At 36.9% G+C, this 27,917-nt stretch overlaps 1 long non-coding RNA gene across 5 annotated transcripts in view; it reads left to right on the top strand.

Moving 5' to 3' along the window:
• The window catches only part of LOC135363709 (uncharacterized), a 308,304-nt gene that overhangs the window by 208,868 nt on the left and 71,519 nt on the right, over positions 1-27,917 (top strand). For 2 of the 5 annotated variants that reach the window (XR_010409738.1, XR_010409739.1), the window contains one exon: positions 22,165-22,280. The exons of the other annotated variants lie outside the window; for them this stretch is intronic. This is a non-coding gene — a long non-coding RNA (uncharacterized LOC135363709). The remainder of the gene's footprint in view (positions 1-22,164; positions 22,281-27,917) is intronic. 5 annotated transcript variants of the gene reach the window in all.

Below are 27,917 nucleotides of genomic sequence, written 5' to 3'. Positions count from 1 at the left end.
TGGGTAACACAGCCAGATAGAAAATCAATAAGGAAATGGAGGCCTTAAACAACACTATATACTGTCTAGACTTCACTGAACACTCCACCCGACAACAGTAGAATATACATTCTTCTCAAGTGCAGATGGCATATTCTCCATGATAGACCACATGTTAAGACACCAAACAAGTTTTAACAAATTGAAGAAAATTGAAATCATACAGAGCATCTTTTTTGGATAACTGTGGAATAAAACAAGATATCAATAGCATAAGGAAAGCTAGAAAAGTTACAAATATGTGGAAATTAAACAATACACTCTTAAACAACCAACAAGTCAAAGAGGAGGTCAGATGGGAAATTAGAAAATACCTGTGACAAGCGTAAATGAAAACAAAAAATACCAAAACTTATGTGATTCTCTGAAAGCAGTGCGAAAAGGGAAGTTTATAGTTATAAATGCATACATTTAAAAAGAAGATCTCAAAGCAACAACCTACTTTTACAAGAAGACCAGAAGAAAGAAACCTCAAAGTTAGGAACAGGGAAGAAATAATGAAGACTAGAGCACAGAGATAACTGAAGTAGAGAATAGAAAAACAATAGAAAGCAATCAACAAAACCAAGAGTTAATTTTTTGAAAAGATAAACAAAATTGACAAACCCTTAGCTAGACTTAGAAAAAGAGAAGATTCAAAATAACTAAAATCAGAAATGAAAGACAGGACATTTACAACTGATGCCACAGAAATAAAAAGGATTATGAGACTACAGTGAATAATTGTACTCCAACAAATTAGATAAACTGGAAGAAATGGGCAAATTCCTAGAAACACACAATCTACTAAGACTGAGTCATGAAGAAATAGAAAATCTGAACAGATCAATCACAAGTAGGGAGATTGATTCAATAATCTAAAATCTCCCCACAAAGAAAAGTCTTGGATCAGATGGCCTCACTGGAGAATTCTACCAAACATTTAAAGAAGAATTAGTTCCAATCCAGAAACACCTGAAACACCAATCCAAAAAACAAAAGAAGGAATACTTAACAAGCTCATTTATTCTATGAGGCCAACATTACCCTGATACCAAAACCATCAAAGATACTCTAAAAAAAAAAAAAAAGCCTACAGATCAGTATTTCTGATGAATATTAATATAAAATTCTCACTAAAATGCTAACAAGGAGAATTCAATAACACATGAATTAGATACCCGACAAAATGGAATTTATTCTAGGAATGCAAGGATGGTTTGACATATGAAAATCAATCTGTGTGATGTACCATATTAACAGAATGAAAGCTAAAAATCATATGATCCTCTGAATTGACAGAGTAAAAAGCATTAACAAGATTCAACACCCTTTTATGATAAAAACACAAACTAGGAACAAAAGGAAACCACTTCAACATAATAAAGACCATTTTTGAAAAGCCCACAGCTAACATGATACTGACTGGTGAAATACTGAAAGCATTTCCTCAAAAATCAAGGCAAAGATGCCCATTCTTAACACTTCTAGTCAATATGATATTGGAAGTCCTAGCCAGAGCAGTTAGGCAAGAAAAAGAAATAAAAGGTATCCAAAGTGGAAAGGAAGAAGTAAAATTATTTCTGTTCTCAGATGACATGATCTTTTTTTTTTTTTTTTTTTTAGATTTTTTTATTTATTTGACAGAGAAAGACACAGCAAGAGAGGGAACACAAACGGGGAGTGGGAGAGGGAGAAGCAGACTCCCCGCCGAGCAGGGAGCCCGATGCGGGACTCGATCCAGGGACTCCAGGATCATGACCTGAGCCGAAGGCAGTCGCTTAACCAACTGAGCCACCCAGGCGCCCCTCAGATGACATGATCTTATATACAGAAAACCCTGAAGATTACACACACACAAACAACTGTTAGAACTAATTAACAAATTCAGCAAAGTTGCAGGATACAAAATCAACATACAAAATCAGTTGTGTTATACACTAACAACAATCTGTCTTATAAGGAAATTAAGAAAATAATCCCATTTACAATAGCATTAATAACAATAAAATACTCAAGAATATCGTTAACCAAGGAGGTGCAAGGCTAGTACACTGAAAACTACAAACATTACTGAAAGAAATTTAAAAAGGCACAATAAATGGAAAGATCCTATTTATGGATTGAAAGACTTAATATTGTTAAAATGTCCATACTACCCAAAGCAATCTATAGATTTTTTAGAAGATTTTATTTATTTATTTGAGAGAGGAAGAGAGAGAGAGAGGATGAGCAGAGGGTGGAGAGAGAGAGAGGGCGAGCACTGAGTGGGGAGCCTGATGCAGGGCTTAATCCCAGGACTCTGGGATCATGACCTGAGCCAAAGGCAGACGATTAACTGACTGAGCCACACAGGTGCCCCAATCTATAGATTTAACGTAATCCCTATCAAAATCCCCCAGTGGCATACTTTGCAGAAATAGAAAAATTCATCCTAAAATTTATATGAAATATCAAGGGATCCCAAATAGCCAAAACAAGTTTGGTAAAGAGAAATAAAGTTGGAGGACTTACACTTCTTGATTTCAACACATATTACAAAGCTATAGTAAACAAAATAGTGTTGTACTAAAGACAGATCAATGGAATAGAATAGAGAGCAATGAAATTAGTCTTTGTGTATATGATCAATGATCTTTGACATTAGTGCTAAGATCCCTCAATGGGGAAAGTCTCCTCAAAAGATTGTGTTGGAAAAATTGGATATCTGCATGCAAAAGAATGAAATTGGACCATTATCTTATGCTGTAAACAACAAAAAAATATCTCAAAATGAACTAAAGACCAAAATATAAGACCTAAAACTCTAAAATGTCTGGAAGAAAAAATAGGGGGAAAACTTCTTGACATTGAACTTAGCAATGATATCTTTGACAGCAAAACCACAGGTGACAAAAGCAAAACTAGAGTAGTGGGACTACATCAAACTTAAGAACTTCTGTACATTTAAAGGAAACAATCAATAGAATTGAAGTCAGCCTACAGAATGGGAGAAAATATTTGCAAATTATATATCTGATAAGAGGTTAATATTTAGAATATATAAAGACCTACAACTCAACAACAAAAAATAAAATAAACCAATTAAAAAATAGGCAAAGACATTTCTCCAAAGACGATATATAAACGGCCAACAAGTATATGGAAAGATACCCAGCATCACTGATCATCAGATAGATACAATGAAAACCACAGGAGATTTCACCTCAAATCCATTAGGATGGCTGTTGTAAAACAAAACAAAAATAAAACAAAAACAGGAAATAATTTTTGGTGAGGATGTGGAGAAATTGGAATCCTTGTGCTCTGATGGTGGGATTTTAAAATGGTCCAACTGCGATGGTGAACAATATGAAGGCCCTCAAAAAACTAATAATAGAACTACCGTATGATCCAACAATCCCACTTCTGTCTATATATCCCAAAGAATTGAAAACAGGGTTTCAAAGAGGTATCTGCATCTGCACACCTGTGTTCATAGCAGCACTGTTTACAATAGCCAAGAGGGGAGAACAACCCAAATATCCATTGATGGATGAATGCATAAACGAAATGTGGAATATACATACAATGGAGTATAATTCAGCCTTAAGAAGGAAGGAAATCCTATAACATGGTACCACATGAATAAATCTTCAACACATTAGTCTAAGTAAGGTTATCAGTCAAAAAAAACATAAGTACTGGGGGATTCCACTTATATGAGCTTTCTAAAGTAGTCGAATTTATAAAAATAGTAGTATGGCAGTTCCCTGGGAGTGAGGGGAGTGGGTGGGGGTAAGGACAGTTTTTGTTTAATGGATGTAGCATTTCAAATTTGCAGGATATCAAAGTTCTGGAGATCTGTTTCACAATGATGTGAATAATCCTAACACTACTATTAACATTAATGAAGTATACATTTAAAAATGGTTAAGATGACAAATTTTATGTTGTGTTTTTTACCAGACTTTTAAAAAAAAGTAATTAAAAAAAACCTAGAAGCTAGAAATAGAGGGTGAGGAAAATGAAAATAAAGCATTTAATGTGCTGAAAACTATTTTTTGTTACATGATTTCTTTTAGTACTTTAAACAATATTTTGATTTGAGTATTTTTATTGGCCTATTATTATATGATTCATAGGTGTGGCAATGGGGATTTAGATCCAGGTCACCTGCCTCCAGGTCTGTGTTCCCTCTCCTCTGCTCTGCTGCTGGAAAATGACTTCAGGAAATACTTTCCAAAGATGTCAGATAAATTTATTATATATTATTCTGAGTATAATCTAGCTGCATTTGTCTATCGCCATTCATCTTAAATGCAAATTCAGTTAATTTTCATTCCTTAATCACTTTCATTGGGATTATAAAATTTCAAACAGCCTGCTTATGGGTATTTGATATTTTTTTTCCAAAGATGAGATCTAAAATAATTGATACTAGAAAACAAACATTTGGGAAACAAAGTTTGGGGTCCACTTTTTTAGCAAAATGGCCATAAGAAACAGTAAATAATTCGTCATGTCCATAAGCTTTAATTTATAAATATTCAAACAAAAAGACTTCTGTCTATGGATTTTTTTTTTCTGTCAAATTCCTTCTGTCAAAATACAGTAAGAAATGGAGACCAGACTTGAAAATTTCTCAAGCAGACAAAACCAGTTGAGCCACATAAGCAAAACTTAATCTAACTTAGTTCATGAATGTAAGTGAGATCTAATTTAGGTTATTTCTTGCAAATGCCTCTAATAATTGTAAAGGAAACTTAAGTTGTCTCCCGAAAATGGTACAAGATAATCACTTTTAACCAATCTCCTGCTGTCTGGAAACTCCTATTGTAATAAGCGCTAATCATTGTAAAGGTTTGATAACTTCCTCATTGTCACTTTGTAAGCTTGCCTGTGAAGACATGCCTGAGCTTCATACCACTTTGGTGTGGAAGTCTCCCCATTGGAGAACGGTTTTTCTCACTCAATAAAGTATTCGTATCGATTAAATCTCTTTGAATTTTCTTTTCATAGTGAGATAGTCGTTTAAATAAAATCTTAAAAAAAAAATGGAATCATCCTGGATTTGTCCTCCCTTTTCTGACGTCTCACTTCATGTCTTTCAACAAATCCTATGATTCTAACTCCAAAATGCATTCAATCTAACTCTGTCTGTCTTCAGAACCTCTCCCTCAGACCATGCCATCGTTATCTCTTGCCTGAAATACTGTAATAGCCTGGGGATGTAGGTTCCTGGATAGAAATGTGGGACATTCGAGCTTTCTAATTGAAGCAAGGGATTGAAGTAAGGGGATTATTTGCAAAGCTATGGCAGGGTTTATACACAGATAACAAGAGACAGTACAGTACCCCAAGACTAGTAACAAGGGGACAAGTGTTGAGAAAGAGTTACTGGAACCTGGACAGGGAGTTGAGTGATGAGGGCCATAGGGCAGGTACATTGGCCTCCAATAGAGGGCCACAGCCAGATGTGGCAACCTAGTAGAGAATAAGCCAGGGGCATAAATGCCTTGATCTTACTCTTTCCCCCCTCTCTCATTTCCTGTGCACAATCCCCATTGGCCAAGTAGAACTGGAAGCCATAAGGAAGGGGATGCTTCTGGGTGTTGCAAATCTGTGTAATCAGTCCCCTAGGGCCTGGGAGAGTGTGAAGAATGGTGGAGAGAGGATCTGTGGGGGTTAATAAGTATACATCAACCAGTTTCCTATGACTTCTGATTTCTACTCTTAGTACTTATCCTTTTAGCACATAAAGTCTACTTAAAAGTCCATCAGTTTTCTTATTGAACTTAAAATCTAAAACTCTCTTTGTGGTCTGCTAGACTGTAGATAATTTGGCTCATGCTCCCCTCTCCAACCTCATTTCAATTCATTTCCTTTTATGCTCAACCCATGGAAGTCACCTTGTTCCCCTTTCAGTTTCTCTAACACAGCAAGCTCTTTTTTCTTGTCTGGAACACACTTCCCTACAATATCCTGCTCTGCCTGTAGCTGAGTCCTTCACATCCTTGAAGTTTCAACTTAAACGTAGACTCCCCAGAAAGGACTTCTCAGGTATTCTGTCTTATGTAGGTCCAGGTATCCTTCGTCATTATCCTCCATCGTATCATTTTATGTTTACTAAATTATTTCTGGGTCAGCTGCCCATTATTTTGTTTGTATGCACATTTGCTTCTATCTCCCTCATTATAAATCCCATATAGTTGGGGGTGCCTGGGTGGCTCAGTCTGTTAAGTGACTGACTCTTGATTTTGGTTTGGGTCATGATCTCAGTATTGTGAGTTCGAGCTCCCTCTTGGGCTGCTCGCTCAGCGTGGAGTCAGCTTGATATTCTCTCTCTCCCTCTACCCCTGCCCTGCCCACTGCTCGCGCACTCTCTTTCTTTCTCTCTCCCAAAATAAAATAAATACATAAATAAATACATAAACAAACAAACAAACAAACAAATAAATCCCATGTAGTTGGGATCATGGTTACCACCATCACTATTACACTATCATGGCCATACATAATGGGAGACAGATAATGGGTAACCACAAATATAGTTAAACTACTAAGTAAATGAAAAGTCACACTTTTTTTAAATTTAAATTCAAAAGTCGCACTTTTTAACAAAGTTTCTAGCGACAAATAACGAAGTGCCAAATGACTGGCTCAGGTGAGTCCAAATTTGTAGACTTGACCTCATTAGCACCACCCCCAAGTAATTGATGGGGATTCACAGTTTGGAGTTCCTATAAAAGAAATACTCTGGTACCTTAGCTATAAAAACTTCCTCCTCCTCCTTGCTGTCGGAGTAAAAGAAGGGTGGAATAAGACAGTGATGAAGTCTCAAACTCCTCAGAGCTGTAAAAGATGCCATGATAAGTCTTATGTGCTGATAGTTCATTTACTCATCATCATCTCCTCACCCTGAAAAAAAAAAAAAAGAGAGAGAGAGAAAAGGATTTGAAGTCTTTCCAGCTGACAAACCATCTCCTCCTCCTTCAGACTGTCTGCTCCAAAGAGCACCACTTTTCTTGTAGGTTTATACATCTTCTTCAGGCTGTGGAAGAAACGGCAATTCATAAGACTCTAGAGAGTTTAAAGCCAATGCAATATTTTATTCAATATTTGAACATTTCTCCATGACCCACAGCCTTCTAGGGATTATCAAGGATGTAAAAGAAAAAGTTTAATTTCAAGCTTCCTAAAGGGTAACAGCTTATTCTATGACTGACAAATAGAACAGTGATGGGATCAGTAATATACATCTGCAGTAGTGAGGTCCCAGGACCCCACATTTCCAGGGGAAAAAATCAATCTTCTCTAGCAAGTAAAGCACCTGTGATAGTGACCAAGTGTCTGTTAAGGGATAGAAGCCTGTCATGATTGTAGAAGGTGATAATGCTTGCTTTCCAGAAAGTGTAATCCCGACCCCAATCTCTGTCGCTGTGTCTCCCCACTCTTTCTCTCTCTCTCTTTTTCAGAATACTATCTTCCAAAACATAAAACAAAACCAGTAAACAAAAAACAAACCTGTGTGACTTCACAGGCTATGGTCTATATCATATAACATACACTGAGCTATTAGGATGTTTCTCAACTTAGTTGAAAAGGGGAAGTGTTTTTATGTTTTTCTTGTCCTTAAAAACTTCCCCAGACCATTATATTTTAGAGTTGTGAGGGGGCTCAGTAATGAGCAATTCAGAAGGCAAAACAAAGCAAACCAAAAGAAAATGACTGGTTATTTAATGCTATAGGTATTGCAGAGCAGGCACTGAAAGCAATTCCCCAGCTTTTTAGCACCATTAATTGGTTCCAGAGAAGGACTAACTACATATATACACCATCAGCTGACCACATTGTTCCAGACTCAGTACAGTAAATAGGTCCAAAGTGATTATGTCTACAGTCATCAACTTCATGACAATCTATTTCTGACTTAGGATTTTTATTTTTTAATTTTTTAAAAAGATTTATTTATTTATTTGAGAGAGAGTGGGGAGGGGCAGAGGGAGAGGGAGAGAGAGAAGCAGGCTCCTCACTGAGTGCGGAGCTACGTGGGGCTCCATCTCAGAAACCTGAGGTCACGACCTGAGCTGAAATCAAGAGCCAGACACTTAACCAACTGAGCCACCCAGGTGCCCTGACATAAGATTTTTTTTAAATTTATATGTAGAATAAAAGTGTTTACATCTACAGAGATCAGTTCATGACTAAACTGATTGAACTCAACCATTGAGTAGAATATGTACTTAAAATCACAGTTTGTAGCATATTTGTTCTCACTTTCATTAATGTCCTGAGACAACTTTCCTATAGTAAGATCTGAAGAAAGTTAATAATATTTTTGTAAGGAGTCGGACAGAGCATTTAGTAAAGAAAATCAAGAATATTTTGTTTCTCTAATTAACCAACAAGGTCAGTTCTGAAAAGATACATCTTTTTCCACCCCCAAATTTTGGCAACTAAAGATAAATGAGCAAAAAACATTCTTTCATTCTTCTTCTTGTTGTTGATTAAAGATGAGAGAAGTGGGGGCGCCTGGGTGGCTCAGTCGTTAAGCGTCTGCCTTCGGCTCAGGTCATGATCCCAGGGTCCTGGGATCGAGTCCCACATTGGGCTCCCTCCTCGGCGGGAAGCCTGCTCTCCTTCTCCCACTCCCGCTGCTTGTGTTCCTGTTCTCGCTATCTCTGTCTCTGTCAAATAAATAAATAAAATCTTAAAAAAAAAAAAAAGATGAGAGAAGTGACTGAAGCTAAATACCAAGTGACTTAAGAAGATAATACTTTGTTAAGGTTTTGAAGGTTACGAAAGTATGCATTTTAATTTTTAAAAATAAATCATACATCTAGAAATTGATGTAGAAAAGTCATCTCATTACATATTTTATATAAATCAATGAGGAAAAACACATTAGTTAGTTTTTACCAAAACCTCCTTTTTATAAGCTAGGAAACACCTACATGAATCAATTGGTGTTTATAAGTTAATCAATGTCAAGGACTTTGAAGGATGTGATTTTAAGCTATAACTAATCTATTATTCTGCCACAGTTTCATTGATGCTGCAGAATTCGTGAGATTCTTGGACTTGAGACAAGTTATTTTACAGAAGGCAGCGTGAGTGTAGTGCATTTGTCTTGGTAATCGTAGTTCCCCAAATTACAGGGGGGTGAAGCAGATCAGTCTGTGTGGATGCTACACATGTAATGGGTTTGTGCCTACACATTATAGTGGGCAAAAGGAAACCTGTCCTTTGTTCTGGAAGAAAGGATTATCTTTATTTCACTGAACAGAAAGAAAATCTGCCCTTTGCTCTAAATGGAGACGCTCAGTTTTTCAAGGCTGATTACTGTACACACATCTTTGAAAAGATAGAGACAAAAGGGCAGTTAGTGCCTTGCTTGTAAAATGTGCAGAGACACAAGAGGCTAATGGAAAATTTTTCCCTGGGCAATCAGGAACGGGCTAATCCTAGAAGTAGCTATTTAGGTAACTCATAAATTGTTTTGAATGTAATTTCTTAGATTTTACTGAGACATCTTACCCTGTTTTAAATCATATATTTAGTGAATGATAAAGAAGCAACCTCATTCTATAACTAGGCCAGTAATAAAAATAGAATTGTACATTTCTTATGAATTCATTATATGTTATATTTAATTTTTATTTCATTCTAGTCAGTGAGTAAGTAAGTAGTTGCTGTGATTAATCTGGGGTTTACTGGGACAGTCTCCAGAATCTTGTAATAGTCCTCTTATTTGAAGACCTTTGATGCCAGTGTGTTGAGCTAAGAGATGCCTAATTTACAGTCTCCTAGAATAATTTTTTAATAGGCCCTCCTGTATAATCTCTATTTTAAAGTCAAATGATTGGGAAGTGCCCGAGTGGCTCAGTTGGTTAAGTGTCCAACTCTTGGTTTTGGCTCAGGCTGTGATCTCAGGGTCCTGGGATCAAGCCTCTTGTCTAGCCCAGGTCTTAGCAGGGAGTCTGCTTGAAGATTCTCTCCCTCAGCCCCCCAAACCCTTCCCCCCACCCCTGCTCATGCAATGCCCTCTCTTCCTCTCTCTCTCTCTCTCATATAATAAATAAATCTTTAGAAAAATAAGGTCAACTGATTGGGAACCTTAATGACATCTGTAAAATCCCTTCACAGCAATACCTGGATTTGTGTGTATATAATTAGAAGAAGGCATTTAGAGGAGCTGGCATTTAGAGGGGCTACCTTAGAATTTTGCCTTCCACACCAGCCATCTGCTATTTTCTGAAAGTGTCTACCTATCCTATTATGCACCACTTATTCATATACTCATAGTTACATATTTATTTTCTTTTCTACTCATAAATTGTTTTCCCTTGTAGGAAGGGGAATGGTTTTTTCTAGCTCCAGAGATAAGGGAGCCTGTAGCTGTTGTGGGATCTGCCTCCTGTGCCCTACATCCCAGTTACCTTATCAAATTTGGAACACTGCTATCAATGTATATTTACAAACAAAGAATACTGCCATCTAAGCCTTATGACTGGCATTTGCAGTAACAATCCTAGGGACTATCCAATTCTAAGAACTATGCCGATAGACCAATAGGCCAGGAAAAGTGGTTTCATTTAATGAAGCACTGTTAGATGAGTACACCTAATAGAAACTGCAAACACTGAGTCCCACAAAAATCTCCCACCATCTATCCCTTGGAGATAGTCATGGCAGGGTCCCCTAGAGTTGACAAAGGACAAAGGCTTTATTTTGGAGGGGGCAGGAACCAAACATGTGAATGGTGTTGTTAATTGACCTAAGCCAGTTTTTTACATATTACGGATCAAGTGGTAGGGTGATTTTTGTTTAGGTGAGGGTCAGCGACTCCCACACAGACTTGATAAAGCATTATAAGCAAGTCTCAGATGAAGTCTGCCACACATACACACCCATATTAACTTTTCTAGACAAGAAAAAATAGGTCATACAACCTGTTCTGTAATTTTAATGAAGTGCCAGCTCTCTATCCATGTAAGTGGTCCAGTCTCATCTTGCATAAAATATTACTGAGACGGACTCCAGTATTCTAGAGGAAGGATCCATTGCCCCAATAGTCAGAATTCTCCAACTCAGTGGCTTAATACAAAACAATTTAGTAATCATGCCTTGAGTTCCCTTCCCATGTTTACAGACTGTAAGACTTGAATTAATCTCAGATCCTCCTCATTCAGGGTAAGATATTTTCTAAAATATTTTAGAATCCACATATTTTTTTTAAAGATTTTATTTATTTATTTATTTATTTGACAGAGAGATAGAGAACAAGCAGAGAGGCAGGCAGTGGGAGAGGGAGAAGCAGGCTCCCCGCCGAGCAGGGAGCCCGACGCAGGGCTCGATCCCAGGACCCTGGGATCATGACCTGAGCCGAAGGCAGCTGCTTAACCGACTGAGCCACCCAGGCGCCCTAGAATCCACATATTTTGAATGCCCGTTTTACCAAAAGAGAACCCAGCTATAATTATGCTGATTAATAGAACTCTAATTTTACCAGTGGAAATCCATTTTAAACAATTCATTAAGATAGTTATTAAGGCCTCTGGTGTTTTTCAAAGATAAAAATGATGGAAACACTTACAGTTACCTTGGCTGGAACTTGGCTTCCTAATAGAATTCTAGCAGCCTTGCATTCTAACAGGATTACTGACCTATGCACTCCTGGATGGAGTAATTAACTGCATCTAGGGCCTACCTCTAACATGATCATGCTTATTATACTGGCTGGACAGAAGTATTTTAAAATAATTTGCAGCTATCTTATAACTGGTGTTGGTCATAACTTTCAGTCAGGTGATTGATTTTAGCTACTTCTGTACCTCTCTCGAGGCCCCTGAATCTCTGGAATGGCCAAAGGCCTATTGCCGAGGGTCCAGGTCTCCTGGATACAGCACATAGTCCTCTTCAACCACTTCTCCATCTCCCTTTTTCTGTCTATCACAGACCTATAGGTGAGACATGCTCACTTCAGACCTCTTCATGTTTGGGAGAAATCATTTGTTCTTCTCTTCACCTGTTTTCAAGGCTTTCTTCTCTCTATGCCTCAGGGAGACTTATTTACACAGAGTGGAAGAACAGTGGCCTCTGAGTGACTTCTGCAAATGCTTCTGAGCAAGGGAATGAAAAGATTCAAAATACTTTAATGGAATAGACAAATAAAATACAACTAATAAAATAAAAATATATCAAATTATCTTGTCAAAAAATACTTTTATTTTGCCAAATTTCTTTTAGTTTTGGTAAAACTAAAAATGAACTAAACCATGGTCCAGGAAGAAGAAATAACAGTCTGGACTAGGACTTGACCTTTGAGCATCTGTATCATGACAGAGCCCTATAGGAATTGCAGCAGAGACAAAAGGATGGAGAAATAAGAAATTTTTAATATATTTTTTTAAAATGAATTTTACAAAGTAACGATATTTTCTTTTTTTTTCCAAGTTAAAAAAAATAACAATATTTTGAGTATAACGGATATTTTAGAAAGAGGAGCTTCATACCAGCTTTGGTATGGTTCTCATAAGGAATCTTAGGAGGAGCCTCTGTGTTTACCTAACAGAGTTATAATATCGGCATGTATCTTCTCTGTGGGCTAATCTGTGCTGTGTAGAAAGGACTGTGTGCTCAAATAAAGTTGGGAAGTGTTTGGTTTAGAAAAGCTAATTGTTAATTTATGGCAGGACTTCTAGGGAAAGACAAAGTCGCTTACTCTTGCCTGTCAGCAAATTCTAATTGCCTGTTTAAATCTCAACAAATTATTGATTCCTCATAAGCCTTTTTCCAACTTGTTAGCCTGCAGCCTGGGTTACCACTGTATCTTATACACCTCAGAACGGAAGCTACCAAAGTGTCTTAGAGTCAACTGTTAGCTCATCTGTTGTCCAGCCCAGTGGCCTTCATCTTTGTATTCATAACCTCGAATTCAATGTCTTGCACATGATATGCACTGGAAATGTTTGTTTAACTAAAAATTGCTGGATTGAAGGACAAGGTCCATGACTGGATGGGAGGAGATGAGAACACAGGCAGATAAACCCTCCCTTTGGGGGTAGAAGGAGCAACACCTTTGCTTCTAAAACTGGAAATAAGAAACTAAGACTGTAAAGCAGACGTGAATAAAATTGTAGATATGGAAAGCTAAAGCAATTCATACCTGTTGGGCTCTGTTTCTCTTATTGCAAAACAGGAAGCCCAAGTGATGGAGATGTGTGCTCGCGATGGATAGAAAGCTTTAGAACTATGATATAGGTTTAATACAGTTCTTGTGGGGTTTGGATGAAAGACACAGCCAGAAACACCGAAAATAATCTCTCCAGGACACTGAGAACCTAACTGCAGCCGGGTAACAGTAATTTTTTAAATGCCAGTGCAATAGTACTCAAACTGCCCGGAACAAGGGTAAAGATACTGGCCACTCAGTGAAATGAGCACCATCCCAAGTGGGTCAGAAGCTATAGCATACAAGCTTGTAGATGTTCTCATCAGATGACTTCCCAACATGATCTGGTCACAGTCCACAGACAGCTTACAAGAAGAGAAGCAATTCATCTTTAAGAGCTTCTCCACTAGCAAATGTCTCGCACTCAACCAGCTGCCAGACTTTTAGAAAAATACACAAGGCTGAGGAAATTAGGGTGACACAGTTCTAGTAGTGAAAGAGGAGAGTCTGTAGTGATGAGCAGGGTCTAACTCCTAGAGAAACTTTCTTAGGTTATGTAAAATTGCTTTTGGTCTAATAGTGTGACATTGAGTTAAAATTGTATGCCATACACCAGATTTGGGTCATGATTTATTCCACTGTCAAAATAATACATACAGTACAAGAGTCATGAATAGTTATCACATTTATTTTTCATAAAATTAGATAAATATATTATTTTGCATTACTTTGGAATAGTACTTTACCTTAGAAATGTAATCTTTTTTATCAAGATAAAAGTATTTTCCATGCCTCTTCATGCTTGAAAAATGTGATTGATAGGAGTTACTAAATACTTCTGTTTCCCTTTTTTACTTAAGGGGGAAGTAACTAAGGAGATTCATTTTTAAAATTGCAAACAGCGGGATAATCAACACAAAGTTCTTATCTCTTGCGTAGGTTGCAAGCTGAAAAATGAAATCTTGTTGTCTTGTTTGTACATCCCTATAAGATGGCCTGAAAGTGATTCATAGTTTCCTCACTAGATATTTATGAAAATGGATTAAATTCTACTGGAGACTTACAAAGATATTAGCAACTTTCAAAGTAAAACAAGTTCTTCCTTCCATTCCTATGTTCCAGGAAATTTAAAAATATGCTACAATCCACATATTTTTTTTTCTGGTACATTCCTAATTGAAGAGGGAATCATTGAATGAATTTAAATTATTTTCCATGACCTGTCCTCTAACCATTTTACTTTTAGCCTCATATTATCTACTATTGAGCTCCATTTACAATATATGCATAGAGGCCTTATCATTCTGGTAGCTACGTAATATGTTTTAGTTTGCTAAGAAAGATATTATGTGGGAAAAAAAAGATTAAACTTCCTTTGTTAGTCATTACAAATGTGTTTCTCTATTTACTATGTTTTACCGTGGCCAAGGACTTAATGGAAGGTGAAGTCCAAATCCGTGTTTCTGTTTATCATAGAAAGTGATTTCCTGGCCTCTTATCTTAATTGGTACAAGGTTAAAAAAAAAAAAAAAAGAGTCTTCACTGTATATTTCTACTTCATGCTCTGACTTTGGGGGTTTGGTACATTTTTATCCTCACTGAAGCTTCTAATCCATCCATACAATATAATTATATGAAGGAAATATGGGAAATTACTTCAGTCAAATCCTAGTAAAAGAAGTGTTGGGTACTCACCCAACCAGTCCAGAATAAATATCCTCCCAAATCAGAAGGCATTTCAATGTACAATTAACAGTAGGTGGTACATTTCTTTTTTTTTTTTTTTTAAGATTTTATTTATTTATTTGACAGAGAGAGAGACAGCGAGAGAGGGAACACAAGCAGGCGGAGTGGGAGAGGGAGAAGCAGGCTTCCCGCCGAGCAGGGAGCCCAATGTGGCGCTCGATCCCAGGACCCTGGGATCATGACCTGAGCTGAAGGCGGATGCTTAACGACTGAGCCACCCAGGCGCCCCAGGTGGTACATTTCTATCATCAGCAGTGGCACTCCTCAATTATTCACATTCAGGCTCTCACACTTGCATATGAAAAGCACCTCTTTCGCTCCCAAATGTCACCCACAATAAATCCATCTTTTCCCTGTATCTCTATTCTACCCTTCCCTAGCCTGTGCCAGAGTAATTCCACCTCTCACAGAGTAAGTGCTCAGAGCCTCAAACTGATGCAAAACCAGAGAGCTCTTCCATGCCCATGGTTAGCTACCTCCAAAAATCAAAACTCTGAGACTATGTCTCCAATTACGCCAAAGAGGACTATGTGAGGGTTCAGCCTGCCAACTTGCAGAAACCAAGTATACGTTTAATCCTATAGGACTTAAAATGTGCTGTCATGTCTTTTTACCCCTCTAATGGTAGTTTGTTCAGTTTACCAGTGTAAATACAGCTATTTAACAAGTGAACTTTGGTATTTCTGAATACCACAATGAATAGCAAGCTGGTAATCTGTCAGGCCAGAAGACCAAAATCATAGGCAATTGGGTACTTTATATCAAAAGAAATGACTCTCCTGATGGGAAATGATAGTTTATTCCCAAGTAACTATATATACTTGAAGTCAGAGAGCACAGTAGTCATAGAGAGAATCTAGACAGGGCCATGGTGATAATTATAACAGCTGCCAACATTTATCAGTGGTCTTCTGTGTATTAGATAATGTGCTAGACCCTTTATAGCCATAATTCCCAGTCAATAACTTGACCAAGGTCAGTAGTCTAGTAAGTGGCCTGAGCCAAGATATAAAACGATGTCTCTATGATTCTAAAACCTATGTGCTCATTCCACTCACTAGAAGTCTTGTAAGTGTCAGGTTCCCAGTACACCTTTAAAAATTACTGGAACATAAGGAATAGCATGGAGAACATTAGGAGAAGGAAGGGAAAATGAAGGGGGGGAATTGGAGGGAGAGATGAACCATGAGAGACTATGGACTCTGAGAAACAAACTGAGGGTTCTAGAGGGGAGGGGGGTGGAGGGATGGGTTAGCCTGGTGATGGGTATTGAGGAGGGCACATTCTGCATGGAGCACTGGGTGTAATATGAAAACAATGGATCGTGGATCACCACATCAAAAACCAGTGATGCATTGTATGGTGACTAACATAACAAAATAAAATTTAAAAAAAAATTTACTGAGAATCCCAAAGAGCTTACGTTTATGTGGGGTACATCTATTAATGTTTATTATGTTAAGAATTAAAGATGAGAAATTTAAAAATATTTTATGTGTTAAATCATTTCAAAATAAGAAAATTAAATGTACTACATGTTAACATGAATGAAAATTTTGTAAAAATGTCTTTATTTTCCAAAACAAAGAATAGTGAGAAAAATAACATTGTTTTACATTTTTACAAATGTCTGGCTTAATGGAAGACAGATATGCCCAGATGTCCTTCTGGATCCAATCTGTTGTTTTTCTTCCTTTTTTTTTTTTTTCTTTTTGGTTGAGGTATACAAAGAAAGTATGGCTTCACACAGATATGTAATAAGAAAAGGGAAGAGTTTTTTTAACATTCCCAGATAATTATAAATATTCTTCTTGGATACTAGATCATACTCTACAAATGGCACATTACTGTAGTTGCACTGTGATCTCTGAAATTACATCAGTAAGCTCGATGTACCCTATTACACCAAAATCCATTGGTCTAGTTTTCACTTTGATGAATCTTTCAACCATAAATGCTTTTAAAAATATCATTCAGTGGTCATTTGGAAAATATTAGTTCAATGAATTATTCAGATAGATCTTCCAAATGTTGGAATGTGTCTTTATATAATATTTAAAAATCACATTTTAAAATATTATTACAAATGACATTAGAAAAGTCTGCAAATGTTAAGAAGCTGTCAAGCTCATGATGATGGTTTTCAATTTTCTTTAAAATTCTAATTTTCACTTGAAAGCTCAATTTTCTATATTGACATATGCTATCTATTGTTTTCCGTCACTGGCAAGAAAATACGTGTCCCTCCCAATTCTGACAAGCATGTCTCTCAGCCATTTTTTACTTCAAGTAAAAGTGATATTCCATGAAAATAGTGAATAACTTAGCTAATAATTCAAATAATCATACGAGGGCTTTTCTAGAGAAAAGTATCATACTTCAACATGTAGGAGAAGTGTTTATATATAGTTCTATTTTGTCACATAGAATATTAAAAAGATATGTATCATGAGTTAAGATTTAATACTATTTTGTACTAAAGCACCAGCGGTTTTACCCACTCTTTCTTTCACACCCAGTGTCAACACAGTGAAAAACCTTTGGCCCCCTTCTCTTCCTCCTCATCTTCTTTTTCCTCTTCCTCTTCTTCTCCTTCCTCTGATTTATTATTACTATTACTATTATTATTATTAACGCTTGGACTTTGAAGACCCCTTGAAAAGATCTTGGGGACTCTGAGAGTTCTGTCAGCCATACTTTGAGTATCACTGCAAAATCTCATAATGATGTATTTTAGGTCTTCCTTCCTTCCCCCAACCTTCTCCCTCTCTTCCTTCCTTCCTTCCTTCCCTCCCTCCTCCCCCTTCCCTGCTTGCTTGCTTGCTTTCTTTCTTTCTTTCTTTCTTTCTTTCTTTCTTTCTTTCTTTCTTTCTTTCTTTCCTTTCTTTCTTTCTTTCTTTCTTTCCTTCCTTTCTTTCTTTCTTTCTTTCTTTCTTTCTTTCTTTCTTTCTTTCTTTCTTTCTTTCTTTCTTTCCTTTCTTTCATCTCTCTCTCTTTCTTTCACTTCCCTACCCAAATTCTTTTCATTTGAGTTAGACATAGTAAAATACTTGAATTCCTGGTGGTGTTAAGTGACAGGTCTCAGCTATTTGTTGGCTGTGTGGTCTCAGAATAATAAAATTGGTAAGAATGGGTGAAGAGTTTATGCTCTATTTTCTGATGCATCAAGATGCACTGGCCTCCCAATTCCCAGGTTTACTGAAAGGCTCCACTTTTAGATTTACATTGTCCAACATGGTAGTCACGAGGCATGTTTGAAATGAACTCTTGAGCACTTGAAATATGCCTAGTTTGAATTCTATGTGCTGTAAGTATAAAATACCCATCAGATTTTGAACACACACACAGAAAGTATGTAAAATATCTCATTAACTTTTTTATGTTTATTTTATGTGGAAGATACCATAGTTTGAAAATATTGGGCAAAATAAGATATATTATTAATTTAATCTTACCTAGTTTTTAAATTTTTTAATGTGGCTACTAAAATTTAAAGTTTCATACATGGCTTGCGTTATATTTCTATTGCATAGTGTCGCTATAGCCATTGGCAAGATGAGACTAAATCAACCACAGTATAAGCTAGGGATCATAATTAATTCACTCTTTTTATTTACTCAGACAAAAACTCTGTCAGTTAATTTTCTATGGGATACTGTTGTCATTTTATCTCAACTTTAAACACTGTATTTAAAATACTTTCAATAGGGGCGCCTGGGTGGCTCCGTCATTAAGCATCTGCCTTTGGCTCAGGTCGTGGTCCCAGGGTCCTGGGATCGAGCCCCACATCGGGCTCTCTGCTCGGCGGGGAGCTTGCTTCTCCCTCTCCCGCTCCCCCTGCTTGTGTTCCCTCTCTCGCTGTGTCTCTCTCTGTCAAATAAATAAATAAAATCTTAAAAAAAAAATACTCTCAATATACACTGGTAGATGTAAATAGGTTTGGGATTGTGGCTAAATTTCTCATTAATATGATTTATTTTTCTTAAGAAATACATAAGCACACAGGCCTATAGACACTCACTCATCCTCCCAAAAAATTAAAGTAGAAAGAGAGGAAAAGGAACACTGATAATGTAACAACCAATGTCAGAAATTTCTGGTGAATGTTATTTCCTTCTTAATTTAAGTAATTCCCATTGGTCATAGCATATTGGTTTTACTTTACCAAGAGATTTAATTCTGATCTGAGTTTATTTTATAACAAATATTAGTAGAAATGATATATTTGGAATATATCTTTCCTTCATGATATATTTTTCAGTTTAAAATAAGCTGTTTGAATCAGACACAGATTTACAATGTTTACTGTTTTATACACAGTGAACATTTAAAACAGAATAATAAAAAAATTAAAAATAAAAATAAAACAATAAAAACCTTAAGTCATAAGTAGGGGAAAAAAAGATACTGAGAAATATCTGTGTAATCTATATTTATATTAATATCTACATTAGAAATTATATGTATTAGAAATTAATAAGGTGTGGGTATCTTGACAAGTTGAAAACATCCAAAATGTTTTCAATTTGTAGCAATCAGATTGAAGTAGGTATATCCCCAGTAGCCCCATTTCCAGCATAGCACTTCTTTTGCAGGGGAAGTGGTAACATGGGAGGGCAGAGAAGCACAACCCCAACACTGATCCTGTCACTTACTAGCAAGTTATTGCACATACTTAAGTCTCGGTTTGCTCACTTCAAAAAGGTATATAATGTATCTACTTCACAAGGTTTTTTGAGACTCTGGATAAGATGGGATCATCTACTTAAAGCATCTAGCCTAGTGCTGAAGTGCCAAGAGGCATAGAAGCGTTTGGTTCCTTTCCCCACTTTACTTTTCCCAAAGTGATAAAACAGATGTCTTTTCCTGACAATGTTTTTCATTTCTACATTTATCCATATCTGTTTTTCCAACCTCAGTAACTTCCCTTCAATTCTCTTTCACTCTGCTTTTTTTCTGATGAAAGTTTTTCCCCCACCCTCCCACACTGATGTGTAAGCATACATTTTGTTCTTTGTGATAAATGGTCCCTTTTAATTCTGGTTCTCAGCTCAGAGTTCACTGTACCCATTCTCTGATGTGAATTGTCCCTAGTATATTAGAGGGACCAAGGATATTTGTTAAATTAGCTTTCCAGAAGAAACATAAAAATCAAAGACAATCTAGGAATTTTGTTTTATTATGTTTTGTAATGGCTAGAAAATGTTGCTTGGATGGCTGCAAATAGCGTGATAAACTTTTGTTGTTTTTTGTTTTCAATAAACATCCATCAAGCCTCAGAAATTTGTCATTTTTGAACAGGATGTAAATTACATCAACCACATTAGCAAATGACCATATGGTCAGGGCTTCAGAAAGATCAGACAGGAGCCAGAGACCTCCAGGCAAAGTACAGATAAAGGAAATCAGATGGAAAGTCTCAGAACAATTTGATAACTTCTGTATCTTATTTATATTGTAAATTTGGTAGGTTTGACAAGACACACTGACTTTCCTACATATTTAAGAATTTAATCCAGGCAGATAGATGCATGTGTTCAGAGAAATGCCCACGGTGTGATCATCTTGAACAGATTAGGATTGGCAGAGGAAATTTGGGTAGGACCAACACAAAGATAGAGTTGGTGAAAGTATTTATGGGAGCTGAAAATATTTTTGTTAATTGTTAGGGACTACATTATATAATGTGGCACCTTAAATTTTACTGTTTGGGGCTTTTAAATTTTCTCAGAACCTGTATATATTTCATATGTTCAAATTAGAAATTGTGTGTGTGTATGTGTGTGTATTCCAGATCACACAGTTCCCAGCTTCCTATTCTAATCCTAGTTAGTGCTCAAAATAGTGCCAACCTGACATGTTACTCTTTTCCACAACCCTATACCATAAATATACACTTTCTTATCTGCTCTGTGCTATAGGAATTTCCTATGAGGACTCTACGCTGTGAAGTTTCTCAAAGCATACCACTGATGAGAAAATGTCTGTGTCAGTATTAGAAGCATATATTGCAATCTAATTAATATTTACCAAATGCTCACAGGATGCCTGCCTTTGTATGAAAATGTATAGCAAATACCTCTGCTCTGCTGTGTATCATGTGTCTTTAAGAGGCTTCAGGCTCTGTGTGCTAGATTGGTTATCTTAGAGATGTTTCTTTATTAATTAGTAGAAAAAACCATTAAAGCACTTTTGTGCTCCCTTGTTCCTTAGGACTTGATTCTTACAACAGCATGCCTTAAATTGAGAATAATTTTTTTATATGATAAACCCTTGAGTTTGCTCTAGGCTCTTTTCCGATATCTTTTAATGTGCTCCAGATTATATTCGTTTATTTTTTATTGAGCATTTCCGTTTCTAAAATAATTTTTGTTAGCATGTAATTTCAAGCATAATACAGTAAACAAAGAACTGTAATGATGTCAAGCCCCAAAATGCAATGAGTAACTTTGCCAGGACAATTAAATCATTCTTTCAAGTATCTGCAAATTACATTCTTGGTGTGTCTTCATCTCATTTATATTCTGGAAATATCTTCATTTTAGTTATGTAGAAAACAAAATGCTTTCTTTTATCTGATTTCATTAGGAATGCCTGTGACATTTGAGTTGGTAGTTAGGATAGAACATTTCCCTGTAAGTAATCCTTGCAGACAAGCTGGGGAAATTATTCAGCAATGAGATTTTACTTGGCCTACAGAGATTTGTCTTAGATATGTTTTACTTTGACCACTTAACAGTTTTTCTTCCCAGGCATCACTCTTCCTACTGCCCTTTCTTCCAAGAAGAACAGACAGCAGTGACCCCTAGCACTTCCCTCAGTTTGTCGTCCATCAACACATATACTCGGAGAAAACAACCAGAAACTTATCTGGAAGGAGTGTTAGAATGTATTTCATCCCTCACGTCTTTGCTGTTGGGTTGTCACGGTACTGCTAGATACAGCATGTTCATCTCGGGGAAAGTTTTGTTGTTGCTGTTGAAATCTTTTATTTCTTTAGCTTTAGAGGAATCTCTCATGAATTAATAAAAGCCTCTGGGAAAGTTTTAACTTTAGCTTCTAATCACTTAGTGGGATCATTGTGCAATTGGAAATATTTTGACCAAATGTTTTGATTATATTCTGCTGTATAACAAACTATCACCAAGTTCAGTAACCTAAATCAAGAAACATAATTTGTTTTGCTCAGAAATGTGCATTTGGGGCAGGGCTCCTGGGTGACCGTATGTCTTTGTTCCACACAGCATTACCTGAAGAGGCTTCTGGGCAGGAGGAATCCCCTTCAAAGGTCTCTCTGCCACATGGCTATCGAGTTGGTGCAGGCTGCTGGTTGGGTCCTCAGTCAGGACTGCTTGCAAAGGTATCATTTCTTTCCTGTGGAGTTCCCCTATCAGCTTTCTCACAGCATGGCAGGTAGATTTTGGAAATGAGTGTTTCAAGTGTCCTGAGTAGAAGCCACAAATCATCTCAGGATCTGGTTTCACATCCACTGCATTCTATTGGTCAAACAAGTGACTAAAGCCAGTATGGATCCCAGGAGAAGGGAATTTGACTCTCTGTCTTAATGAAAGAAGTAGTGAAGAATTTGTAGCCATATGAAGTCTACTTATCAACTATTCTGATGCCATTGCTTACCTTTACCTCACAACTGAAATCAAAGGCATTTTTGGATATGGTAGTCCTTGGATTCTGTGGTATTTTCTGCTCTTTCCAGGTTGACTCTTCAGTCTCTAAGTGCTGTCTGGCTTTTCAGGTGGGGAGAAGTTCAGCTCCTGAATAAGCTGAAGAGTAACGAAGGTATAATACACAGACATGGAGTTTTATTTAAGCTAGTTATAATCTGTATCACCCTCTCCTACCATTCCTCTGCTTAGTAAGTGAAAGGAGTGATGCCATCCCAAGGAGTCAGTATCAAGATAGGCTCATGAAGAAAATTTGGGAATATGGTAGAGAAGGCTGGCAAGGCACTGTCCATAGCCACCAGTCTTTAGGATGCCTCCAACTAGTCTGAAAGGGAGACAGATTCAGTGAGAGTATTCATCACACAGCAAAGCTAAACACCCTAGAGCTGAGCTTCCTCCAAATCCTTCCTGACAAGCATCCTGTCTTATGGCCTGGGGGTCTAGGCAGGTCCTATCAGAGACTGCCCTGGCACAGGGCCTTAGAGTTTTATCAATGACAGGTGCTCCTGGAAGAATTGTTTCTATCCACTCGACCAGGTGACTTAGTGTACCTCTTATCCTTAACAAGGAGACCTCCCAAATGGTGTCAATCATAGGAATTTCCCCATTACATCCAGAATTCAGGTTTTGTTACACTAAAAAAAAATTCTAAATTTGTTTTATACAACTATTACTGAAATCTGTCTCAGAGCAATGTTGGAAGTTTCCATCCTATGAGGAGATGTGGACAACTCTGAGACTATGGTAGGATTTTCCCCACAAACTACATAAAAGCATATAGCCTCCTTTTCTTCCATTCAGCCCCTTAAGGATGAGAAGTTTTCAAGATTCGGACTTTAGTCTTCTTTTCTAACACTACATGCTTTCACCAAATGGTCCCATTTATTCTAGCAACTTCAACTATCACCTCTACATCAATGGCTTGAAAATGTGTATCTCAAGTTCCATCCTTCCTCTCATATCTTCCAGAACCATTATTTTCTTTTAAATTCTCCTTATGTAACATCTGCTAGCTTCTCAAAGCCAGCAGGTCCAAAACTGAACCCATCATTCCTTATTTCCCTCTGGTGAAAACTATTTTTGCTGTTGTAATTTTCCTAACAAGATTATTGGCATACCTATATCCACTTGGGATTCCAAGTAAAAGAGAGAGTGACTGGCTCCTTCTCTAGGCAGGACATTCACCTGTTCCCCAAGTCCAGTGATTTATGTCAGAAATTATCTCAGGCTCAGTGGGTCCAAATTCTCCTATAATTTCTAGTGAGCACCAATCCTCATGCCTTATATTTGGCCCTTATACTTGGCTTCTGCTATCTCCTACCTTTCTAATCCATCCTCAACACCAAAAGTAGCATTATCTACAAAGTACACACCTGATTATATCAGCCCACTTTCTTAAAATTCTATATAAGTCCAACTACCCTAGTGTATTTATATGCTCCGCCCCTGATCTGGCCCCACACACCTTTTACTTTCATTGTCATCTTCTTGCTCTTCCCTCCTCCAGAACTCTGGCCAAAACAGACAACTCCCAGTTCTCTTAAAGAAATAAACTTTCTTAAAGCCATAAACTTTCACTATTTGGTCTTCACACATTCTATCTCCCCTTTCAGACAGAATTCATCATCTTCTGTTCTTGTTCCCGTGGCACTAAATAGCTCCACTGTGGCACTAAGTAATAGTTTCCATGTAACATTTCCCCACTAGATTAGACAAAGATGGTGTTTTATTAATTTTTAGATTCTTATTTTATTATACAAGACCTGACATATAGTATAGGCTAAATGTTCATTAAATGTTAATTGAATTAAGAGTCTGGATTAAATGATGGCCAAAAAATAGATTTCTATCACATATTTCTGAAACAATTGTGAATTGGTAGACCTTTTTAAGGGATCAACAGCATTTACTACATTCATACTTATTTTTTGCACATTTAGAAATCCATCCTAAGGAAATCATCCTAAATATGGAACAGGCTTTACAGCAACAGAAGACAGCAAACTCTCTGAAATAAATTTTTGTTTCTTATTAGTCTTCATATATACAAAGGACTTTTGTACAATGTTTAACATAAATTATTTATTAAATCAACCAATTAAACAATATTGCACAAAATTGTTTATTATAACTTAAGTAACCTAAATGTACAGATCTTTGGAGAAATGATTAACTTTCATATATACACTTTATGGTATATTATACAATTATAGTATATTATACGAACTGTTCACTCTTATAGTGGCCTTTAAAGAATGCTGGGTTCCCCATGAATCATTCTCCAATGTAGAGCTCATGGAAAGATTAAAGCCCAAACCTCATTTTTACTCAGCCTAACCTGCAGCTTACCTTCTTAAAACAGCTCTTGGATTTTTATGTTGTTCCCCATAGCTATTCAAATCATATTGCTTTTGATAACAATTTTTCTAACTAACTGAAAGTAAATATCCTATTATTGGTACCAACACCATTATGATAGATAATGAGCGTTGGGTGCTTTCTATATGCCAGGTCTTATGTAGGTATTTTAAACAAATCATCTGGATTTGTAATGGAAATTTTTGTGAAGGATATTTAATCAGATTTGAGATAAAACCCTACTTAAGGAATGGAAGACTAGAATTATGCCTTTCTTGACAAATATTTATCTATCTTCCATTATTCTCCAGGATTAGGGACTCTTATAAACCTATCATCTAATTTATAATAACTCACAGCCCTTTTATCTGACATTTTGCCTTCATTATTTGCTTCTTTGATAGGTAGGGTTTATGTAGTTTTGATATTTTCAGGTCTAATGATGTTGGATATGAGTGGGACCCAATGCTAAGTGCCAGGAGGTTAAGAGTTCATTCACTAAACATGTGTAAACTCTGTAGGACTCTGGATGGCTCACCAGAAGATTGGTTTAGGGTGTTACCATATGCTGAGAACTCACCAAAAGAAGATGATTATCACCACATAAGTGCAGTTTGCACAGACCTTTCCAAATTTGGGACAACAATTGCATTAGGTTGTTTATTTCTTTTTCATTTATTTGCTTCCTGACACTGTGCTCACTGCTTGTGTTGAAATTTGCTACAGAGTTAGAGTTGAGAAGGACTTAGCAGTGAAACAGAATGTTGAATATTGCAGTTTTTTAAAAAAAATTTATATTTTATTTATATTTTCTTTTTCATTGTTTTTCGTTTTTCCTCTGTTATTTATATTTCCATTTAATTGAAGTGTTTGGTTCTCATTCCGCCATATGCCACATATCTCAGCACCAAGAGGTGAGCCGAGAAACAGGTATACTTAGCATTCCCCTCTTGGCCCCATGCAGCTTTTTGACCATTATCAATTTTTTTTTCAGATTAAGAACAAGCATATTAACAACTTCCCAGCTCCCCTCCCCCAAATCTGCTCTTTGGCGAACGTCCTGTCTATTATATTGTTCCCTCATCTTACTATTTCCACTCACTGTCTATAGGGGAAACCAAATCCTTTGGGTCAGCCAGGTTTGACTTGGTGCCAAGAGTGGACAGTGTGCTCAGTTATGATTGTAAGGATGTCACGGAGTTTTTGTTTTGTTTTGTTTTGTTTTGTTTTTACCATTGGATTCCTTAGGGCTCTAATGGGCAAAGGGGACTCTGGGATAAAATGCAGTAGAAGAAATCTATGTCAAGGGAAAGCACATTGCAGTACAGAGATGGAAATAAAGGGAACCACAAGAACTTGCATTTTGGTATGAAAAAGAGACATATTGAATATCTTGTTATCTTAAGTACAGTGTAATTAACTGTCTTCAGGGCTTCTTTTACTCAGAATACATGGTTTGAATGGCCTGTGTTTCCAAGAGTTATCATGGATGAGATATAACAGCAGCCCCTAGTGGATGAGAGGTGGTGAGAAAGGAAAGCAGAGAGCTCTCCAGAGCTCGACAGTTGGAATCTAAATAAATTATGCTTTAAGACAGCTGTTGAGAATTAGAGAAGGGATTCAAACCCATCCCAGTTGCAAGCCATGTTATTTCCTTTATGTTTCTCTGCCTTGTCCTTTTTTAATTTTGCAGATAAGAAATGTATCTACAACCACCCTATCTTAGTATAGGAGAAAAAAATAATAACCTTGGTAGAGAGCAACAAGAAACTGGAGATGTACAAATAATAACAATCATAGAAAGGTCTGGCCTGGCAATAGAGGTCGGTAACTTAATTATGGGAAACTGAGGCACAGAAGGAGAAAAACCTGACTCACAAGATGTCCTTTGGAAGATATATTGAGTCCCAAAGAATATAAAGTAAACATCATTAATTTGACTTAGACTGTGACCTTAAGGTTAGAGGAATGTTGGGGCAGGGGACCAGCCTTTAGTTATGATGGAAAGAATATTCTACCTGGTGTCTAAAGTTAGTGTTTCAGCTTCCAGCTTTTCTTGCCACTAACTAAGTGATTCTGGTTGAGTGATCTGTCTTTCAAGTTTCTCTGAGCTGTAGTTTCCTTAACTAAAGATAAAGGTAGTATCTGTTGCCTACATGTGTCATGAAAATAAATTTTTCTCAGGGTGCCCGGATGGCTCAGTCAGTTAGGTGTCTGACTCTTGGTTTCGGCTCAGGTCATGGTCTCAGGGTTGTGAGATTGAGCCCTGTGTGGGCTCCATGCTCAGAGGGGAGTCTGCTTGGGATTCTCTCTCTCCCTCTCCCTCTGCCTCTTCCTCCACTCATGCATGCACTCTCTGTCTCTCAAATAAAAAATAAATCTTAAAAAAAAAAGAAAAAAATTTTCTCATTGCAAAGATCAAATTGGTAAAATCTGACAAACTGAAGTCTCTGTTATACAATGATGTTTTTATCATCCCATACATAGTGACTAGGTTGATCTCTAGTTTGAATATACCCCTACCCTGATTCATTCCATCCAAACTAAAGTATTTTTTAGGAGCCTCTGAACTAGTTAGAACCTGTCTTTCTAGCATAAATTCCTACTGTTTGTCAACATAAGTACTCTGTTCCCGCTAAGTTGGGTATCTGCTCTCAGTTAAGCACACCTTAACTTTCATCGCTCATCCTTTTTCTCATGTAATTATTTTGTAACAGGTACAGATCTTTGTCTACAAACTCAGCTTTCAGGAATTTTAACTTGATTACACCCAGCTTTAAGTTTGTTAAGAAATTTTATTCAGGCAAAGAATTAGAAACTTAATCTCAGTCAAATTATCTTTCCTTTTCCTCCCTAAACAGGCAAAATTGTTCCTCCTCTCCATCCCCACAAAAAGCTCATTTTTTTTAACCCAGCATTTCATCTACTTTCCAAGGGAATTCATCCAGTTTAGGTAA

Source organism: Mirounga angustirostris, unplaced genomic scaffold, assembly GCF_029215605.1.
Source record: "Mirounga angustirostris isolate CCGP_5_RB_7025 unplaced genomic scaffold, mMirAng1.0.hap1 SCAF_2, whole genome shotgun sequence".
Lineage (NCBI taxonomy): Eukaryota > Metazoa > Chordata > Mammalia > Carnivora > Phocidae > Mirounga > Mirounga angustirostris.
Note: the sequence above shows the minus strand (reverse complement) of the source record. Positions and strands in the feature narration are given on the sequence as shown.